We start from the raw sequence: 22,747 nt of genomic DNA on the forward strand, positions 1-22,747 counted from the left end.
GGATACATAGTTAAGTAGTATGTCATTACTGTAACATGCTAAATTATGTTTTGATACCACACACCCCTTTTGTCATGTAGCGAGGACACTAGTTTTATTTGCGTGTTAATGTTAGCATTTGGCTAATAAATCCCTTATTTTCTTAACTTTCAAGTCTGTACATTTACAAACGGCTGTGAAAGCGTTTGACCTCAAATTCATTTTTCAAGTCTGTCACAAACTTTTTGGGTAATATTGGCCCAAACAGAGCCCGCCCAACTTGTAAGCAACCGTTGCGGGAGTATTTTTCTCCTTTATTTTTCCCATATAGATTTTACAAAAAGTCTTGAAAAATGTATAAACCATGAACTAAACCAACCAGCAAGAGATGAATCATAACATTTCCACAACTTTTATTTGAAGCAAAAATGTATTTGAAAATCATTACAAAAGGTCTGTGTATTTATGCCCTTTTACGAAGTCTTGATTGTTTAAAAAACTATTGCTAACTGGCCCAGTGTGTTGTGATTGGCAGCGCTCAGCGCATGCTCGGGAAACGTCCCGTCCCCTCATAACTGCCAGCTCTAATCAGATGTAAGTATTAACAATGGTGTTTTAATTTTTGGCAATTAAATTGGCTTTTTTAAACTATTTCAAGTCCAATTCTGACCCTGACAATGTTAACGAACAAGAGGATTGTACAGAACGGATTTCAAGCACGGATTTCACAGGATGTTTCAGAGTGGTATGGCTTTTTTGTAATTTTCTGGAGCATTGCATCTGTAACAAAATATGCATTTTATGCAAACAAATATTTAAAGTATAGGGAAACAGACTCAATGGCTGCATCCGATCAATGCAACCTTCATCTGATCAATGTTTGAAGGCAGCATAGATGTATCCTTCGCTGCCTTTGAAATCCCACAATTTTCCACTCTGTGACAGTTGAGCTAAAAAAATTATAAACTTTAAAGCATCTAAAGGTTGCAGTTGGTGGTCAGTTTATGTAAATGTAAATTTCTGATGAATGTTTTCCACTTTTGGCACCATTTCTAACGAGAAATTACTGCATATTTGCTTAGTTATCAGCAAACCTCGCTCGCAAATGCTGCCTACAAAGTCATTGCCTGATAGGGCAGCGAGGTCAAGTCAACTTTTCACATAACTCTGCAGCCTATGTCTTATGGCGCAATTTTCTGATTGGTGAAGATTCTCTGTACAATCATGGGTAATGTAGTTTTTCAACAGGAATTTCACTTTTGAACATAGTTATAGAATAAGCTGAAATAATGCAAGCTGATGGCTTTAACAAAAGCATATACCAACAATTAATAGCCTCGTAGCTCACAGTATAGGTCTGCCTTTAATGGTTTACTGTTCAAAATCAATTACCCAGAAATCAGTGGAGAAAATGAATGGGATTTTTACTTCCTTAACCACACTGTTTCACTATAGCATGTACGCTTAAAACATCCTCCAGAAAAAGTATGCACAGCACCATTAGCGTACTGTTTATATTCACTATACATTTTGGGATGCACTAAATACTATATTATTTCGAATGGATATGTGAATTGGCAAGCAACGCAAGCCTTCGGCCGTGTGTAAAAAGGCACACTGAAAACTGGTTATTGTTTCTTGTGAGGTGAAGAGAGGGTAAACTCATGTCTCCTGGGCTCAAAATAACAATGTTACTGTCTATTTACGCTGCAGACAGCGGTTTATCACACAACAGAGGTCAGACAGAAGGCAAGACACTCAGTGTAAACAGAAAAAATTGTCTGTGCTGAACGGAGAATGGAATACTACGTATTTTTATGTTTCCTATAAGACCATATTTCTTCAGAGCGGTCATATGTGGCCAGCTCAATGAAACTTAATGATAATGTGCTGTCCACAAGTTCTTAACAGTGAGTGTGTGTGTGCGTGTGTGTGTGTGTGTGTGTGTGTCTGTGTGTGTGTGTGTGTGTGTGTGTGTGTGTGTGTGTGTGCGTGCGTGCGTGCGTGCGTGTATGTGTGTCTGTGTATTCTACTACTACTATAGCAACCCCAGAACAAAACCATCTTAATACACTCAACAAGTTTCCAAGAGGGTTTTCTCAGCAATGCCATATAAGAACCATTTTTGGTTGTTAAAAGAACCTTTCAGTGAACAGTTCTTAAAATAACAAAAAAAAATTCTTACTGTGAAGAACATTTTTAACAGTTTTCCCCTTAGAAGCTTTTGTGCAATGGAAAGTTTCCATGGATTTTAAACGTTCTTCATGAAACCATTAATGTTTGTAAAGAACCTTTATTTATTTAGAGTGTACAGGTCCTTCTAAAAAAATTAGCATATTGTGATAAAGTTAATTATTTTCCATAATGTAATGATAAAAATTAAACTTTCATATGTTTTAGATTCATTGCACCAACTGAAATATTTCAGGTGTTTTATTGTTTTAATACTGATGATTTTGGCATACAGCTCATGAAAACCCACAATTCCTATTTCAAAAAAGTAGCATATTTCATCCGACCAATAAAAGAAGTGTTTTTAATACAAAGAAAGTCAACCTTCAAATAATTATGTTCAGTTATGCACTCAATACTTGGTCGGGAATCCTTTTGCAGAAATGACTGCTTCAATGCGGCGTGGCATGGAGGCAATCAGCCTGTGGCACTGCTGAGGTGTTATGGAGGCCCAGGATGCTTCGATAGCGGCCTTAAGCTCATCCAGAGTGTTGGGTCTTGCGTCTCTCAACTTTCTCTTCACAATATCCCACAGATTCTCTATGGGGTTCAGGTCAGGAGAGTTGGCAGGCCAATTGAGCACAGTAATACCATGGTCAGTAAACCATTAACCAGTGGTTTTGGCACTGTGAGCAGGTGCCAGGTCCTGCTGAAAAATGAAATCTTCATCTCCATAAAGCTTTTCAGCAGATGGAAGCATGAAGTGCTCCAAAATCTCCTGATAGCTAGCTGCATTGACCCTGCCCTTGATAAAACACAGTGGACCAACACCAGCAGCTGACATGGCACCCCAGACCATCACTGACTGTGGGTACTTGACACTGGACTTCAGGCATTTTGGCATTTCCTTCTACCCAGTCTTACTCCAGACTCTGGCACCTTGATTTCTGAATGACATGCAAAATTTGCTTTCATCCGTAAAAAGTACTTTGGACCACTGAGCAACAGTCCAGTGCTGCTTCTCTGTAGCCCAGGTCAGGCGCTTCTGCCGCTGTTTCTGGTTCAAAAGCGGCTTGACCTGGGGAATGCGGCACCTGTAGCCCATTTCCTGCACACGCCTGTGCACGGTGGCTCTGGATGTTTCTACTCCAGACTCAGTCCACTGCTTCCGCAGGTCCCCCAAGGTCTGGAATCGGTCCTTCTCCACAATCTTCCTCAGGGTCGATCAACTCTTCTCGTTGTGCAACGTTTTTTGCCACACTTTTTCCTTCCCACAGACTTCCCACTGAGGTGCCTTGACACAGCACTCGGGGAACAGCCTATTTGTTCAGAAATTTGTTTCTGTGTTTTACCCTCTTGCTTGAGGGTGTCAATGATGGCCTTCTGGACAGCAGTCAGGTCGGCAGTCTTACCGATGATTGCGGTTTTGAGTAATGACACAGGCTGGGAGTTTTTAAAAGCCTCAGGAATCTTTTGCAGGTGTTTAGAGTTAATTAGTTGATTCAGATGATTAGGTTAATAGCTCGTTTAGAGACCCTTTTCATGATATGCTAATTTTGTTGAGATAGGAATTTTGGGTTTTCATGAGCTGTATGCCAAAATCATCAGTATTAAAACAATAAAAGACCTGAAATATGTCAGTTGGTGTGCAATGAATCTAAAATATATGAAAGTTAAATTTTTATCATTACATTATGGAAAATAATGAACTTTATCACAATATGCTATTTTTTTTAGAAGGACTGTATGTGTAATTTATGATTTGGCCTCACGTTTCAATTAATTTTTATTCTCAATTCATCACAACCTCCAATTTTTTTTCACTAGGGGTTAGTGTCACAATACTAAATTTTCAGTAACTGTTACAAATACCAGAGAAATTAAACTAATTTCAATACCAAAGATGAACAAAATAAGCTATTGATTAATAAGCTATAAGCTTAATTAAACCAAAACATTTTGAATGCCTGTTTGTGAAAATAACTTTTCATCAGAATAAATATATAACTATTGGAAACGTGTATAGACCTCCCTCTGTCCCTGTAGAGCCCTCTGACTGTTTAACCGCCACCATTAAAAATGAAATGATTATTTTAGGTGATTTCAATAAAAATTGGTTAGATATGTCTTCTACTAAGGATAAAAATAATTTTGGAAATCTAAACCTAACACAACTTATAATGGAACCAGTGGCGTCATGCCCATTCAAAGTGAGGGGGCACGTGCAGTACGCAGTACGCACTTAATGAAGAGATACAATTTTTGTTCGCTGATTCCAGAGTGAAGATTGTTGTTACCCTGCCATTCAAGTGACATCTCAGTCTAATTCACCTTCAAGTTGATTTTATTTTTGAGACAGTTCATTTGTGAAACGGTTGATACCAAGTCGATTGCATACTTGAACTTGCACACTTCAATACGGGATCTTCAGTTGTTGCAACGCACCCCACGTCCAGACAACGCACTCGAATTCATCGTTCCGTGAACTGGTATTTTCCTGATTTTCCAGTGACTGAACTGATAAACGGTGAACTGTGAGTGAACATTTAAAGGTGCTTATTCAAGGGTGAGATTTGATGGTATGTTTATGTTTGTTGGTTTGAAATGTGATTGTTTGAAGGTGATCTTTTGAGAAAGGTGATAACTTGTTGGTATACAAATTGACACATTGAAAATTATTCCATTTTGAAGTTCCATAAGGGATTTGTTATATCACAAGAGAAGAGTTTTACAACTTCAGTGTTGAAAAGTTGGTGTGAATTCATTAAGAAAGACAACTCAAAGACTGTGAATTTATTTTGTTTTATTTTGTTCATTCTTTAGACAAAAAGACATAACCAATCACAAGAAAAATAAATTGTTTTAATTGTTTTTGAGCTTATGTACATTTTCATTGAGAGCTGCTAGGGAGTGGGGGTAGTCTCACTTACTTTATCAGATCTGGGGAGGGAGGAGCATAACACACTGTGTTTTAATATATGCAATTTTTCTTCAGGAAGCTGCCGGGTGACATTATTATACCTGAAGCCTACCCTTGTCGATCTTTATATTTTCCAAACAATAAAGTAAGAAACCACATACACACATTAGCGTGTAACGAGGCTAAAAACGTTTGGGGAGCGGGGACCAAGATCCTTTCGTTGTCCAAACTTCCAGAGCAGTCATAATCCATATTCCCCTACATGACGGGCTAAAGGCCCCGTTACAAGAGTATCCTCATAAGGAAAGGGGATACGGGATATTTTGGTTTCCTATGGCAGACATCCCAAGTCTCCGGGAGTCTCCCGCATATTGATAGCGGCTCCCTGATGCCCGCAAATTAGTTCAAATCTCCCAAAATCTAGAGCGCGATCCCCAAACCGTGTAGCGCGCGCACGACAGAGAGGGAGAGAGCGAGAGTCCTTGCGTGTGTGCAACTGTGCGCGTGTGTGCCTCATTAAGCGCATGTATCCCCCGTCAACAAAACCGAACAATTTGTGTGTGTCCCCCCCTCAACAAAAAGAGATACCTCCCTGAAATCTGTGTGCCTGGGGGCTCAGCCCCCCCTGTCTTCCAATCCTAGTGACGTCCCTGTCTCTCACCCTGACAGATTTACTAAAGCGGGTGTTTTGTCTGATTGCCTCAGTGACCACTAAGCTATTTATTGTATATGGAAGATTAGAATCCCTAAAGCTCCACCAAAATTAATAAACATTAGACAAATTAAGAAAATGAACATAGATCTATTTATTAATGATGTGATTAATATTAATTGGCATAGGTACCAATTAATACCCAATGTTCAGGATGCCTGGGATTTTTTACATTCTGAGTTCACTCAAGTAACCGACAGACACGCTCCATGGAAAATATCAAAGGTGAAGGGAAGACATCTGCCATGGATAAGTACAGAACTTATAAGTCTCTTTAAACAGAGGGACAAGGCTTGGGCTAAATATCGTCAGACAAGGGAAAATGATGGTTGGGAATCATACAGGCAACTAAGAAATATCTCTAAGACAATGACCCGCAATGGAAAATCTAATTATAAAGAATGTCTCTCTAATAATTTTAAAAATCCTAAACAATTCTGGAACAGTTTAAAAGCTATAATAAATACTTCGGACAAAAGGCCTATTAATCAATTAAGAGATGGCAATATAATAATATCTGACTCTCTATCTATTGCCCAAGTGTTCTGTCAGCATGTCTGTCTGCTCTGACCCAATACTGAATGTTTCTTACACTGAAAGTTCTAAGAACATTTCTTCGCCTTGTCACAGTACTTTTTCCTTTACGAAAATGACACCTACTAATGTGTTAAATGCTATCAAACAACTAAGTTCGAGCAGTGGTGCAGGACTTGATGCGATTGAATCCAGATATATTAAATTAGCTTCTCATATTCTTATGTTTACACTAGCAGACCTGTGTAATATGTCCTTGTCTACTTCTGAGTTACCAGATATCTGGAAATATTCACGCATTACTCCACTCTACAAAGGTGGCGACAGTCTTGATCCTAATAATTACAGACCTATATAAATAATCTGTTCTATTGCTAAATTATTAATTAATATATAAATTATTTTTATTGATCTCACAAAAGCTTTTGATTTGGTGGATCACTATCTACTTTTAGATAAGCTGTATGCAATTGGTTTATCTCAAAATGCATTATTATGGTTTAATTCTTATTCACATAATAGAAAATGTGTTGTTCTTAAAGGGAGTAGGTCTGATTTATTTGTGCAACAAAGAGGTGTACCCCAAGGTTCGACGCTGGGTCCACTTCTTTTCACTATTTTTATTAATGATCTGCCTTTAATATGTTCTAATTCCGCTGTTCAACAATATGCAGATGATACTGTAATTTATCCGTCTAAATCACATTTATTGCAAATCCAAACTGCTCTTCAATTGGATTTTAGTACCTTACAGAAATGGCTGTTATCTAATAAATTACTGCTCAATAAAACTTAATCTTACACTATGGTCTTCGGTACAAGAAAGACTCTGAAAACAAAAACTAATAATCTAATTATAACGTGTAATGACGGTACTTCTCTGAATGAGGTTGATAAAGTTAAATACTTGGATTTATGGGTTGATCCTGAACTTACATTCAAATCTCACATTGACCACCTTCTTCACAAAATTAATTTTGCAACCTGTGTTTTATTTCAATCCAGAAATAGTTTTACACTTAGTGTCCGAAAAAAACTTGGCACACAACTGATATTGCCATTTTTTGACTATGACTATGACTATTTTTGACTATGTTGTTTATCAAAATGCATCTAAAACTAGCCTTCTATCCCTTAATACAGCATACAATAATTTATGTAGATTTCCTCTGGGATGTTCCTATAATACTCATCATTGTGTAATTTATAATTCACTTAAATGGCCCTCACTCAGTATAAGAAGACACATACATTGGCTGCAACTCGTAATTAAATGTGTACATTTTAACTATCCTCAATATTTACAACAGCTTCTGGTACCGTATTCTTCAATACATAACCTGAGGCATTCTACACAATACTTCTTTTTCACACCTATAGTCAAGAAAGCAATAGGACAGAGAGCATTTATGTTTAAGGCGTCTTCAGAGTGGAATAACTTACCTTCAAACATACGATCTTTAACATCATTTCACATATTTAAAAATAGTTTGTCTTCTTATTTTGAACTAAATTGTTCATGTTTCAGATGATACTATACTTAGGTATAATTTACAAGTCACTTTATTCTTTGTTTTTGGCTGGCAAGTATTTGATCACAGCCTCTGTGTGTCTAACTAGTGGTTGTAATTTACTTAATTTTTTTTGTCATCTTTGTGGCAGTGTGTTGATTGTGGTATTGTTTATGTCTTATTATTGTAATGTGTTTGATTTGTCTGTATTGTAATGTATTGTATATTAGGACCCCCTCAAAAACCAGATGGTTCATCTCAAGGGGTTTATCCTATTCAATAAACTTTCACAGGGCAACATTCATAAACGGACCAAAATTTGTTAATACAAGTCATGTGTGAGTAAACTGTCCTCTCATTGGTCAGAGACTCAGAGTGAACCTGTTTATGTTACGAGATTCTGCTCATCCATCCGGATGGATAGACGTCAGCTCCACAGGCTTATTGTGCTTTTCTTTGTAGCTATTTTTATATTGCTTTGTCATTTTGAGTAAGAATTAAGGCGTTGTATTTTTATGTTTATGACAGTTGTTCTGAAATATAGTCATCTAACCAAATTTCAATTAGCCATTTTACTTGATCTTTGCTCCAGGTTAACCCACGATTCATTTGCTGCTCCAAAGTTAATTTTCAAGCTGGCCGATACCAGCTCTTGTTTTGGTGTGGATCTGAACGTGGATCTAGACCTACCCCATATTGGACCTGTGGATCAGGAAAGGTCCAGGATCGGAGCTGGTTTTGAGCTTGTTAACAATATGCGCTGCACCACGTGACACGGTTGATCTGTCCGATCAAGGACACCACATCATATTTTGAATATATATATTTTTTCAAAATAAATGCTTCTCTAAGCTAATATGCGATGGTAAAAGGAAAAAGAATGGGATCGGATAAAGGAAGATTCAAACTCGGGTTGGTCACGTAAAAAAAATAATATCTACTATCCTTACTCCACTGCTTCTGTTTGTCTGGCTCAACCAGACAATGGTGGGAGGAGTTAGGCAAGGCAAGGCAAGGCAAGTTTATTTATATAGCACATTTCATACACAATGGTAATTCAAAGTGCTTTACATAGAAGAAATTAAAATAATCAAAAGAAATCAGAATAATTAAAACAGTTTAGAATAAAAGATAAAATACAGAAATCAGAATAATTAAAACATAAAATAAAATACAGTGCAAACAGTCGGACGAACAGTGGCACAGTGCTCATTCAGTAAATGCACTGCTAAACAGATGTGTTTTGAGTCTGGATTTGAATGTGACTACTGTAGGAGCACATCTGATCTCTTCTGGAAGCTGGTTCCAGCTGCGGCTGGCATAGTAGCTAAAAGCAGACTCGCCATGCTTAGAGTGAACCCTTGGTATTTCTAGCCGATGTGATCCTAATGATCTGAGTGATCTGTTGGGTTTATATTCAGTGAGCATATCTGCAATGTATTGAGGTCCTAGGCCATTGAATGATTTATATACCAGTAATAATACTTTAAAATCAATCCTAAATGTAACTGGCAGCCAGTGTAAAGACCTGAGGACTGGTGTGATGTGTTCATATTTTCTGGTTCTGCTCAGAATCCTAGCAGCAGCGTTCTGTATGAGCTGCAACTGTCTTATGGTCTTTTTGGGAAGGCCAGTGAGAAGTCCATTACAATAATCCACCCTACTGGTGATGAAAGCATGCACAAGTTTTTCTAAGTCTTGACTGGAAACAAAGCATCTAATTCTTGCAATATTTTTCAGGTGATAATATGCTGATTTAGTTATTGCTTTGACATGACTACTGAAACTAAGGTCTGACTCTAGAGACACACCCAGATTCCTGACTTGATTTTTAGTTGTTTGACCCCTAGACTGAAGGTATGCGTTCACCTTGAGAACTTCATCTTTGTTTCCAAACGCAATGACTTCAGTTTTGTCTTTGTTTAACTGAAGAAAGTTTTGGCACATCCAATTGTTTACTTCATCAATGCATTGGCAAAGGGAGTCAATGGGGCTGTAATCGTTAGGCGATAGGGCTAAGTAGAGCTGTGTGTCGTCTGCATAGCTATGGTAAGCGATTTGGTTCTTTCTCATTATTTGGCTCATTGGGAGCATGTACAGGTTGAATAGGAGTGGCGCAAGAATTGAGCCTTGAGGGACTCCGCATGTCATGGATGTCCACTCAGACTTATGGTCTCCTATACTCACATAATAACCTCTGCCTCCTAAGTATGACCTGAACCATTTTAGGACTATCCCAGAAAGCCCGACCCAGTTTTCCAGCCTGTCAAGAAGTATTTTGTGATCGACAGTGTCAAATGCAGCACTGAGGTCGAGTAGTACCAGCACTGATAATTTGCCTGTATCAGTATTTAAGCGAATATCATTTATTATCTTTATGAGCGCGGTCTCTGTACTGTGGTGCGGTCGGAAACCAGATTGAAAATGGTCAAAGTATCCATTCGAGCTTAAGAATTTGTTCAGCTGATTGAAGACAACTTTTTCAATGATCTTGCCTAAGAAAGGAAGATTTGAGATCGGTCTATAGTTGTTTAATATGGTCTTATCCAGATTGCTCTTTTTCAGGAGGGGCTTGACAACAGCAGTTTTCAGGGAGGTCGGAAAACTCCCAGAGAGAAGTGAGGCATTTACCACTTCTAGGAGATCTGCTTCTAAGCTGTGTAACACATTTTTGAAAAAAGATGTGGGAAGTGCATCAAGGGCGCAGGTTGATGTTTTTAGTTGCTGTACGGTTTCTTCCAAAATTTTGCCATCAATTTCTTCGAAATCAGACATAGTTGCTACTTTCTCGTGCTGTTGTTTGATCTGCCTGACCCCAGCGCAACTCAAGGATGAGCTGATCACCTTTCTGATATTATTGATTTTCTCAGAGAAGAAAGAAGCAAACTCACTGCACTTTCTCACTGAGAGCATTTCACTGGGAATCTGGCTTGGGGGGTTTGTCAGTCTCTCTACAGTAGCAAAAAGAGTGCGCGTGTTGTTTATATTGCTGTTTATAATATTCGAGAAAAAAGTCTGTCTAGCTTTGCTTAGTTCCTTATTGAAAGCATGGATGCTGTCTTTGTAGATGTTATAATGGACTACAAGTTTTGTCTTCCGCCACATGCGCTCTGCTTTTCTGCATTGTCTTTTCATATTTTGCACTGCTGTTGAGTTTCTCCAAGGTGCTTTTTGTCTGCCACTCTTCTTCCTGACTTTCACAGGAGCAATATCATCAATTACACTCTTAACTTTTGAGTTAAAAGAATCAAGGAGAAAATCAACAGAGTCAGCAGATATGCTTGGTGTTAAAGATATAGCCTTCATAAATAGTACACTAGTATTCTCATTTAAGCATCTCTTCTTGACAGACACAGATCTAGCTTCAATGGCAGGAGAGATCAATATATCAAAGAAAATACAAAAATGATCAGACAGTGCTACATCCTTAATAACAATTGATGAAATGTTTAGACCCTTACTGATAAGTAAATCTAGAGTGTGTCCACGATTATGTGTGGCTCCATGTACATGCTGAGTCAGATCAAAAGTTTTTAAAACAGTTTTGATTTCTTTTGCCATATTGTTTTCTGCATTATCTATGTGAATGTTAAAATCTCCAGCAATGGCAAAGCAGTCAAACTCTGAGGAAATAGAACTTAACAGTTCTGTTAAGTTCTCAGCAAAAGCTGGAGAGTATTTTGGAGGCCTGTAAACAATGATAAGTAAAATGCGTGGAGCACCTTTTAACACAATACCCAGATATTCGAAAGACGGGTAATTCCCAAATGATATTTGCTTACATTGATAGACATCTTTATAAAGAGCAGCTAAACCTCCGCCTCTTCTGACAGCTCTGCAGACACTCATAAAAGTAAAGTTAGGAGGGGCTGTTTCATTGAGGACTGTTGCACTGCAACTTTCTTCTAGCCAAGTTTCATTTAGCAACATAAAATCCAGGTTGTATGTGGTTATTAAGTCATTGACTAAAAGTGATTTATTTTTAAGTGAGCGGATGTTTAAAAATGCTAACTTAACAGTCTTACTTTTTGTCCCCACAGCAATCTTGGTATGTCGTGTAATAGGCACCAGATTAGATGGGTTTGCTGTACGGCTTTTGAAGGCCTTAGACTTTCTATCATGTAATTGAACAGCAATAGAAAAACATACAGGCACACTGGGTTCCCGCTTGTTCTGTAAACATTTGAGAAAGTTATTGTTATCATAGCGGGGACCCGACACATATCACTGAGAGCTGGTATCAGTTGTTTTTGGTTCACCTCGAGCCGCTGGAGGAGGGTGTGGGCCCTGGCGCTGTGGCAGAGGCCGAAGAGCTCTCACAGGGGGAGGGGGAGGGCGAGCTGGGCCCGTAGGCTTTGGTGGTTGTGGGGCCTGGCGTTTTTTGGTTGGTATCTGGGGGCTCGCAGCAAAAGAGTGGGATAGTCAGAGTTAGTGTAAATAGCCTCTGCCCAAAAAGTGGGCTATTTGTAAATAGACACTGCATTACAATTACTTTTCCTGTGCCACCCATACAGTATACAACGCTTATTTTACACTACACAACTGTCTGTTGTCAGTTCCAGTCAAAACATAGCGTTTGCTACAATCGACTGAGTGGATCAGGTAGTCCAAGCTGGTATGATTGAGTGGAGGCGGGGACTAATAATGTGATTACCTCTCTAATTGTTGTAATTCTCTGTACAACATCATGGGTAACATAGTTTCCACGAGGAATTCCTCAGTTAAACATGATTATTTTAACATAAATACCTACCATCAATTAACAACCTCGGAGCTCACACAGCTCTGTCTTTAAAGGTTTGTAAGTTATCGATAAAAAAACGACTTCCCTATGGAGAAAATGAATGGAGTTTTTACCTGGGTTAAGGAACGGTGCACTATAATCTGTACCCAACCTAACACATTTAATATAAAGGACAATCCGAACTTAATATAATACAGCCCGAACTGCAAATACTGTATATGTCATGCATATCAGGGAGGACGTTTTGGAGGGTTCCTGCACAGTGCGGCTGTTACATAATTACGATTAATATATGATTACGATAAATACGATTAATCATAATCACAGACAGAGGTGACTTAATACATTTAAAATCTCTTTTTTTTTAATGCTTCAAAAATGTTAATGAAATAATATAAACATTATTTGACATTTAAAAATTGCCTTGGCTATTTGACCCACATTTGGCTGCATCTGCACCGCAGATTTCAATGTAAATATTTCTCCATCTGTTGCATAAACTTTTCTAAAAGTGTTCATTTTCTAAAAGTTTAACAATCTAATTCGGATCAAGGGACCGTCTCAACTTCAAATGGTGACATTGCTCCACAAACTAAAATGCTCCACAAACTAAACCAGAGCTTCATAAATGTACTGTACGTTCTTCCTCCTACAGTGTGGCTTCATTCTGTGGATGCGACATTGGCACATTCATTGGCCAGCTGAAGGTAGGTTTTGGATGCTGAGGTTCCTGTGCATTCTTTAGAGGGGATGTGGTTTTGAGCTGTGACTCACTGTAAACCACAGTGCAGCAAACTCACAACTCATTCTTCTGGTTTGACTCATAATAGTATATAAGAGAATCCATTGCTCATTCTCAATAGAATATAAAAGCCTGTGTACATTTTCATTTTTTGAAAATGAACACATTTTGAAAATGAACACTGTGTTCATTTTCCAGGGAATTGTTGTTGAAGCTCTGTAATTATATGGGAAGAGTTCCATGGTTAATGGTGAGACTCCATATAGCATACTTCTTATAATATTCTCTCTTTCCCATGAGCATTTGTCTTTGGCTGTGTGTGTTCCATAATACACTTTTCCCCAATGTAAAATTCACTAGCATAGGAATCATATGGAATTTAAAATCAATAATTGTATCCCTTTAAACTCATCTTTGATCACCAAAATGACATATTTAAACTTTTTTTTCCTGTAAAAAAATTGCTTGAATGCAACTCTACATCCATGCTTAATGTAGTATATATGCAGAACCATGAATATGCTAATTAGCCCCACCTCCACTCGCTCAAACCAGCTCAGAGATTCACTCGGCCAACTTCCTGAGGTAAATGCTGGTTGATAGTATCGCTCTTTACAACGTCGTACACATAATGGTAATAAATGTGATTAGCCTTTTCTTGACTATATTACCAACCAGCTAATAATGTGTTGCTAATGTTACACAAACCATGTTCTCATTCGGCATCTCAGAGTCAAGGCAGCTGCCTTCTAACAATCATCAGAAACGCTTTGAACAATTCAGAACGTCAGTGGAGAAAGGCATATAGTTAATCTTAACATCGTAATATACATCATACTCCCATATTGCTAAATTTACCGAATTTTCATATCAACAGAAAAATATACCAGGATAACATGACATCTCTCGAGACCCCCCTGCTAGTTCGCTGTTAAAGAAATGCTAAAAGCCCACCGGCACGTTGGCATGATTGACAAGGCAGTTTGTGACGTCAGAAACACTTTCGATTTCAATCCGCGTCTTTGTTTCACCGAAGATTTAAAGAGAAAATACTCTGCAATGGTGTTGACTTATGAATTTGCACATGGTTTGTCTATTGAAAGCGTATTAAAAACACTACATAGACACATTAAAAACTTGATTTTCACAACAGGGGGACTAACAATAATGGTTCCAATTCCAAATTCACTTGCCATTATGGAGTCAGTACTCTGTTCTAAATGTGTATCTTTAACTAGAACAACCAGCCAGTGGTTGTGTCTTAAATTTTGTGCTACACACTGCACACTTACTAATAACATGCATTCTTCCATCTACTGTAGGCATTTAGAAAGGTGTCACAACACTTTTTTTACAGTAGCATTCCAATTTAAGGAAATTAATTCAGACACATGTGATGTGTTGATGCTAACTCATAGCCCCTCCCCTTCCTCTACATATGGAACACAAAAAAATGGTAACATCTGAATTAACTAAATGACCTGGTCAAAAATATAATTTAACATCAACGAAACAACCAAATTACATTAATTGATACCAACAAAACCACATTTTATAGGTGAATTAGGGTTGAAGGCTATTTTGTTTCCAGTTTAATTGCAACCAAGTCTTAAGTATACATGATTTTTAGACATTCAAGTCTTTCTGACCAATTCATTGAAAAGGTCCAGATCCAAAGAGTCATTAATTCAGAAATCTGACCATGCTGGTTGGTCTGTATGTTTTTCCTTGTGAGGACAATGTAATGATGTCAGTTTATTGTCTCATTTTTATATTTTTTAAACACAGTGATATGCATTCTGCTTATGTGCATACAAAAAAAATTAGATACACTATCTGGAAAGTCATTTACATAAGAGAGTAATTTCTTCAGTACAAATGTTTCTTGTGTGGAAGTCTCAGGGTTAATTGTTTTTTTTTTTTGTGCAGATGTCCTTTTAGCTGACGCGTTCAATTCCGACAATCAACTCACATTGATGAAAAAAAAAAAATTTTCTCTATAGTGTAACGTGTCCACAATGTATACATTAAAGAACTGTTAACCGAACATCATGAAATTTTTTTAGAACATGGAACTGTTTCTGCATAAGAATTATTCCACCCTTCTGAGGATTTTATTAAACTTCCCTAACAACAATTCATTTAATCCGTCTTCCAATCCCACTGGGCAAACTTCAATCTTCCTTTATCCTCAGTGTCAATACGACCCATTATGAGTTTCTTTCTGCCTCGGTGGAGTAAAACATGAATAATAATTCTAATCGGCTATATCTACTTCGGGTGGTTTGTGTCCCATGGGGTCTCTGATGTTGTTTCCATTGCATGATATGATTATAAGTCCCTGTTCTTGAGATGTCTAACTCTCGGGCCCTCGGCTATGATTCGGTGTGCTGTGAGCAATCGCTATTAACATTAACAAGGTGTGCAAGATGTGAAATGTTGCACTCAGATTGCAATGTGGTCAATCCAGAGTGGAGGCCTGGGGTAATAATGTTGTAGGTAATAGTGTTTGTGTGATCAGCGGACACTGCTAGGGCTGCAGGCTAGGACAAAACACACGTGTGTATGTGTGAATGAGGACGACCCTCTAAACAGACATTGACCTCAATGAAAAGAAATGAAAAGGCAGAAATAATAATAGATCATTTGCAACAAAAGACTTAACGTGTCAAGCATGGACAATATTAGTGTGGCTGGCTGGCTGGGTTTGAATCTCAGCGAGACGAGAGGTCAAAGGGTTGTTTCAAGATACACATTTCTGCACATGTGTTTTAAAAATTTAAATCTCATTTTAATTTGTTGTTGACCATTAGACATGACGGCAATGCGGTTTCATTAACATTCTTAAATGGGTTTACGCGGGTTTTGGACAGAACAGTCTGGAAGTTGTTTTGAGAGAGCCTAAAGTGTCTGGTAGAAATTGAAATCAGGCTTCTCCTGTTAAGAGAGATAATTAGATATCTTAATATGTGTTTACGGAGACGAGTGGATTGTTCCGTCTCTACACAGCCAGCCTTTAAGAACACAAGACATTAAAGAAATAGGTCACAGCATTTGCGTTTCTCACTTCTACTGAAGACAGAGGAGAATTTATGAAGAATATTGATGATGTTTTATCAATAAAACGAGAGTGAATGAGTTTTAATGCTGTTGATGTTCTTTAAGCCTTCATAAGTCATACAATAGTGTTGTGTTATGCCCAGTACACATTGTATGATTTTGGGCTGTCCCGGATGAAAGATGGAAAAAGTGGTGATTTCTGTGGTCGTCTCTCCTAAACGCTGGTTCTATCAGTGAGAGACAGAGATGCTGTGCACCACTAGTGCATGCTGATAACATTTTATTTTTTTAAAACCGAAGTCCCTGACTCTCTGTGGTCATTAAAAATCCCAGGATGTCCTTCGAAAAAGAGTAGGGGTGTAACCCCGGCATCCTGGCCAAATTTGGTCATTGGCCTCTGTCCATCATCATGGCCTCCTAATCATCCCCATATACTGAGTGGCTTCATCACTGTCTCCTCTCCACCAGTAAGCTGGTGTGTGGTGGGCGTTCTGGCACAGTTTGGCAGCCGTCGCATCATCCAGATGGATGCTGTACATTGGTGGTGGTTGAGGAGATTCACCCTTCCATGTAAAGCGCTTTGAGTACCCAGAAAATCACTATATAAATGTACCAAATCATTATTATAATTATTATTATTCGTCTATACTAACTTGTGTCGTAGCCTACTAGCCAGTGGTGTAGTCTATAGCCCCTTTCACACAGAGAATCCGGAAAATACACGGATAAAGTGACCCGGGATTTGACCCGGGTTCGTTTGATTTTGGTTCATTCACACTGCCAGTGATTTTCCGGAATCAGAGAGTGCGTTCACACACAACCCGTAAAAATCTCGTAAAGACAGGTGACATCGATGTGACATGTAATGTCTCAGCAGCGTCTATAGTTTGCTTATGAGCTGCGATTTCTCTTTGGAGAAACCACGCTTGTGCATTTTTTTCTTTGATTCGATCATAAACTAGCGCATTATGTACCGTTTCACTAGCCTGCTTTCACTTCACTTCAGCGTCATCATTACGACACGGCATTGATTACGGCTTTTGTTCACACAGCGTGCGTTCCGGCAATGTTAATAGGTCTCCAACCCGGCATCGATCCCGGGATCAATCCCGGTTCGTGTTTGCATTCACACAGAAGGCGTTCTGGCAATTGAAAGGGGCTTAAGTGATAAGCAAGTATACTACTACTATACTATACAACACGTCACTATTTTTTAAAGTAAATTTGTATTTGTCCTTAGACAATGTTTTTATATTCTCTGTACTCCTGACAGTAAAATAAACCACAATAAAGGTTCAGTGGAGAAACGTCTCGGTTACGTATGTAACCCTCGTTCCCTGAGTAGGGAACGGAGACGTTACGTCGGATGACGACGAATGGGGTTTCGCTTAGAACACCTATCGACTTCGAGTATTACAAAACGAGCCAATGGCAAAGAAATGCCATGGGTCTGCGGAATTTGCATAGCGTATCTCCGCCTTACCTCGTGGGTATAAAAGGAGGACGCCGGCATCATGCAGATATGTTTCTTCGCTGAGGAGCCAAGACTGAGCTCAGGCGATCCCCGCGGTACAGCGGAAAGTGGCAGGAAGACGTAACTCAGGGAACGAGGGTTACATACGTAACCGAGACGTTCCCTTTCGTTGTCACTCCGAGTTACGTCGGATGACGACGAATGGGGTTACCAGTCTAATCACGCCACCTTCTCGTCTGTCTTCCAGTGCCCTGCGTAAATCTGAGATCCTTGTCGTGAGATTGGCACGGACGAAGGACTCCTATCTAGCACAGGAATACCAAGGTACACTGGGGAGCATATCCCATAGTTTAGAGGAAATATGCAATTATTGCCAACCCAGAGGGCTTAGAAAATACACATATGACCCAAAGGGATGCATATGGAGAACACTGGGGTGTCCAGCCGCAGGTGGAATATTTCAACCGCAGGGGTGGCAAGGTGGCTTGCCAAGGGAAAGACACATGCTCAGAGAGGCTTACAGTGGAAATACACATGTGGGGGTCGCTCAGAGGAGGGACCATGCACACGGGAGGCACCTAGCCGACGCGCAGGCAACACTGGCGCCGACGTCAGGAGTGCTGGAGGAACTCAGGGCTTTCGGAGAAGCTCACCTGAGGAGAATATCGCACGTATCCAGTCCGTGGAGTGGAATGGCGAGCAAGCGAAGACACCTGAGCGGATCGAGTACTAGCTGGTTGAAGCGAGTACATGAGAGGACACTGGCTCCACTCGGAGATTGTAGAATCTGGCGAATGTGTTAGGTGTCGCCCAGCCTGCAGCTCTGCAGATGTCTGTTAGCGAGGCGCCATGCGCTAGAGCCCAAGAGGATGCCACACTCCGGGTGGAGTGGGCAGTCACACCAAGGGGGCATGGTCGACCTTGCTGCTGGTATGCCAAAGCAATGGCGTCCACTATCCAGTGAGACGACCTTTGCTTGGAGAGAGCCTTTCCCTTCAGCTTCCCACCATAACAGACAAAGAGCTGGTCTGAGGTCCTGAAACACTGCGTCCTGTCTACATAGGCGCGGAGAGCGCGTACTGGACAGAGCAGTGCCAAGGCTGGGTCTGCCTCCTCCAGGGGCAGCGCTTGCAGGTTCACCACCTGGTCCCGGAAGGGAGTGGTAGGAACCTTGGGCACATATCCAGGCCGGGGTCTCAGGATCACGTGAGAGTAAGCCGGCCCGAATTCCAGGCACGCTTCGTCAACGGAGAATGCGTGCAGGTCCCCTACCCTCTTGATGGAGGCCAATGCAACCAGGAGCGCTGTCTTCATAGACAGGAACTTAAGCTCCACTGATTGCAACGGCTCAAAGGGAGCACTCTGCAGGGCAGTTAGAACCACTGAGAGGTCCCAAGAGGGAACGAGAGGAGGGCGAGGAGGATTCAGTCTCCTCGCTCCTCTCAGGAACCTGACGATCAGGTCGTGCTTCCCAACAGACTTACCTTCGACCGGGTCATGGTGTGCGGCAATAGCGGCAACATAGACTTTCAGGGTGGAGGGAGAGACAGCCTTTGCTCCAGCCTATCTTGAAGGAAGGAAAGCACGACACTAATCGAACATCTCCGGGGGTCTTCTCGGTGAGAAGAGCACCAGATGGCGAAGAGGTTCCACTTCAATGCATAGACGTGTCTTGTGGACGATGCTCTAGCGGAAGTGATGGTAGCGCGGGAGGGCGCCTTCGGCGGTGGGCAGACCGAGGGATCTGAGCGGACGGCGGGGCCGTCGGGACAGAATCAATGTCAGTCTGCTCATGGGCGGCTGAGAGCTGTTGGGCAAGCCCTCAACCGCACCGCCGAAGAGGCTGACCTGGGATATGGGAATGTCGGACAGATCAGACTCAGGCACAGCCGTATGCACACCGGAAGGTGGCAGCTGTGACGAGCCCTCACTTCCAGAAGACTCAAACCCACCTAGTGATGCTGCAACAGACATGGCATCTTCCTCTGTAGCTTGAACTGAAACACGCGGGCCACCAGAGGGTAGACTCGCGGGACTCAGCAGTTCACTAGCGGGCACCGTCATTGAAGAGGGGGGCTGGGGTCGCGCACACATAGTCGGCGCCTCGATCCAGACCGTAACCCTCAGGTCACCCTGGCCACCAGCCGAAGATCGGGGGGTGGATGAGGGGACTCTCACTCTTGCGAGTTCACCGAGTCTCGACCTATATATGACGCGATGATCGCGAAAAAAAAACTCCGCGATGTTGAAGCACACAGGGAGACACACACACACACTGGCAGATCACTGCACAGATCAGCAGGCACTGTGATTTCGCTGCAGATCGCCGTCACACCAACACCGGAGAGAGAAGCTCGTCTCGTAGAGCGAAGTCAGAGATGACTGTGGAGTGAAGAAATACTCTTGGCTCCGAAGCGAAAACATATCTGCATGTTGCCGGCGTCCTCCTTTTATACCCACGAGGTAAGGCGGAGATACGCTATGCAAATTCCGCAGACCCATGGCATTTCTTTGCCATTGGCTCGTTTTGTAATACTCGAAGTCGATAGGTGTTCTAAGCGAAACCCCATTTGTCGTCATCCGACGTAACTCGGAGTGACAACGAAAGGGAACTGTGATATACCTGGAAACCACCAGAATCTAAAAAAAAAATACAGTTTTCAATAGTTTTCTTGATCATACAGTCTACATGTAAATTAATTAGATCCATGTCATACAGTGTGATTTCTGATGATCTTATAGGTTAAACGAAATCACATGCTGTAGCAGCCATAAGGAAATAGATTGGATTTTAAGGTCTTCACTGTTTTTTTTTTGGACCACAGAAGAAAGGAATTCTGTGAATGACACAAGGGGGTGTACATTATCATAGAATCACATTTGTGGGTGAATTCTGGGCGAATGGATTGGTAAACAAAAAAGGAAAAAAAAATATTTGTGATAGTCTTTTGAAGAAAAAAAGTAAGGCGGGACTTAATTTTATCCATCAGGATAAATTTTATCCAATTGATTGGATGCTTGTGGTTTGCTATTGGTGGATCTCTAAGTGACACAGGTTGCCCCGCCCTCGTGCCAGTATACACCTCAAGAGAAGAGACCTTGCTGCACAAGGGATGGGAAATCATTACGAGGACACGTGATTTTAAAAATAATGATGTAGCTATAGGCCTATAGTTCACGGATAAATCATTTAAATAATTTTATACAACTATAATCGTCAAGTTTGATTTCTGCCAATCCCTCTCGGACCACTACAAATAAATTTGGAGATAGCTCATTCATCGCTTCACAAAGAAACATAAAATAGCCTATTCATTCGAGATCAGTCTGATTTTGTGAAATAATAATCAGAATATTTGAAAATATCCGACTAAAAACAATCGGACAACGCTGAGACAGTAAAGAAACAGTGTGTGAAATATATTATTCATGTGAACAATAGCTGGTTAATGTGAATAATATCGACAGGAATGAGAATAACAACTCAGTTCTTCAGTGGGCTGTTTTAAAGAGATTTTGGAGAGGGTGGAGGAGTGGTTTCAGCGCGCGCTTTGGCTCATGATGGTCAGTTGGCGTTCTGCGCTCGAGGAGAGAACGACGAGTAACGTTAGGCTTGAAGAGAAAGCCATATTGAAGGATGTTGTTTCCTAAAGATAATATTGTCTAATGACAATGATTAATGATCAATAGTTGTCTTCATTTCAGCTGTGGTGAGTGGATAAATTTAATATTTCTGCAATGCGTTTGATCTTTGTTTAAGCGCTGTTAAATTTGAATTTGAAACTGTCAAAGTTGAGCGTACAACAACTTTATATTAGCCTACGCACATTTTTTGTTGTTGTTGTCGAAAACAGATTATATTTCAGTTTGCGTTGTATTATCTATTTTTAATAAGGATTTCTATAACTGATTGTTTCACTCTATGGCATGTCACAATATATGAAACAGTAGCCTACGCGTTAGGCTTCGTAGGACCGTGTAAATAGCATCATTATTAGACCTATGTTTAATAATCATTTTGCCACGGACCTCTCTCTTTCTTTGCCGCTGTTTTTATTGTCATTTAATGTACAAACAATAGGCTACTGAGCTCTTCCTTTTCCTGTCTGTTTCTTCTTTTTCTCTGTTACCGTCTGTAAGAATAGCCTATGCACAGCAATAACACAGCTGTGGCCCCAAAATATTTGGACACTTAAAAGTTAATCGAAATCGAAATATCAAACCAAGTGTCATTTATTTTAAAGAAATACAACACGAACACACCTACACCATATGTGCAAAAAAGAAAAATGAAGACAAAAATATTTAGGCTACACACTTTTTTTTATTACTTTTTTTTTCTTTTTTTTTTAAGTCGGCAGACTCGGCTTGAAACGGAAGTTGTTATAGTCTTTTCTTCCCTGTTGTGTGACTTACATCTGCGGACTAGATTTTGTCCGTGCGGAATTGATTGGATGGTTGTGGTTTGCTATTGGTCGATCTCATGTGAGTGACAGGTTAATACGTCATCAGAGAAGAGATGTTGCTGCAAGAGAGATAATTAAAGTTAAAGAGGGCACATTACTTTAAAAAAATAATAATGATGTGCTTGGATAAATAATTTATAATAATGCAATATTCCATAAAAAAATAAGAATTGTCAATTTTGATTACATGGTGACTTTACATGTTCTATTATTTTGTGCATCGTTACCAGCATAGCAACATTGCCTCTGCCAATGCGTAATTTTAGGGTGGGACTATCTGTTTGCCCTGCCAAAGCCAAAGGGAGTGTTTAGGACACCTGTTTGGAAATGTTTGGTTAGTCAAATTTGGTATCCACTAAATTTTAAGAATCTTTCTACCGTTGACAAAAATACAATCTGTAGAAATGCAGGAAGAGTTTTGAGAGCCAGATTA

The 22,747-nt window shown here is 40.1% G+C and overlaps 1 protein-coding gene and 1 long non-coding RNA gene across 3 annotated transcripts in view; one reads left to right on the forward strand and one right to left on the reverse strand.

Moving 5' to 3' along the window:
* LOC143729281 (uncharacterized) overlaps positions 1 to 14,149 on the reverse strand; it is a 108,305-nt gene extending 94,156 nt beyond the window's left edge. The window contains exon 1 of the long non-coding RNA XR_013199971.1: positions 14,091 to 14,149. This is a non-coding gene — a long non-coding RNA (uncharacterized LOC143729281). The remainder of the gene's footprint in view (positions 1 to 14,090) is intronic.
* A 7,229-nt stretch (positions 14,150 to 21,378) lies between these two features.
* tiam2b (TIAM Rac1 associated GEF 2b) overlaps positions 21,379 to 22,747 on the forward strand; it is a 62,771-nt gene continuing 61,402 nt past the window's right edge. For both annotated transcript variants that reach the window (XM_077220438.1, XM_077220439.1), the window contains exon 1: positions 21,379 to 21,558. The gene's annotated coding sequence lies outside the window, so the exon portion shown is untranslated. The remainder of the gene's footprint in view (positions 21,559 to 22,747) is intronic.

This window comes from Siphateles boraxobius, unplaced genomic scaffold, assembly GCF_051911475.1.
Source record: "Siphateles boraxobius isolate OS27281-9 unplaced genomic scaffold, OSU_SipBor_1 8, whole genome shotgun sequence".
Classification (NCBI taxonomy): Eukaryota; Metazoa; Chordata; class Actinopteri; order Cypriniformes; family Leuciscidae; genus Siphateles; species Siphateles boraxobius.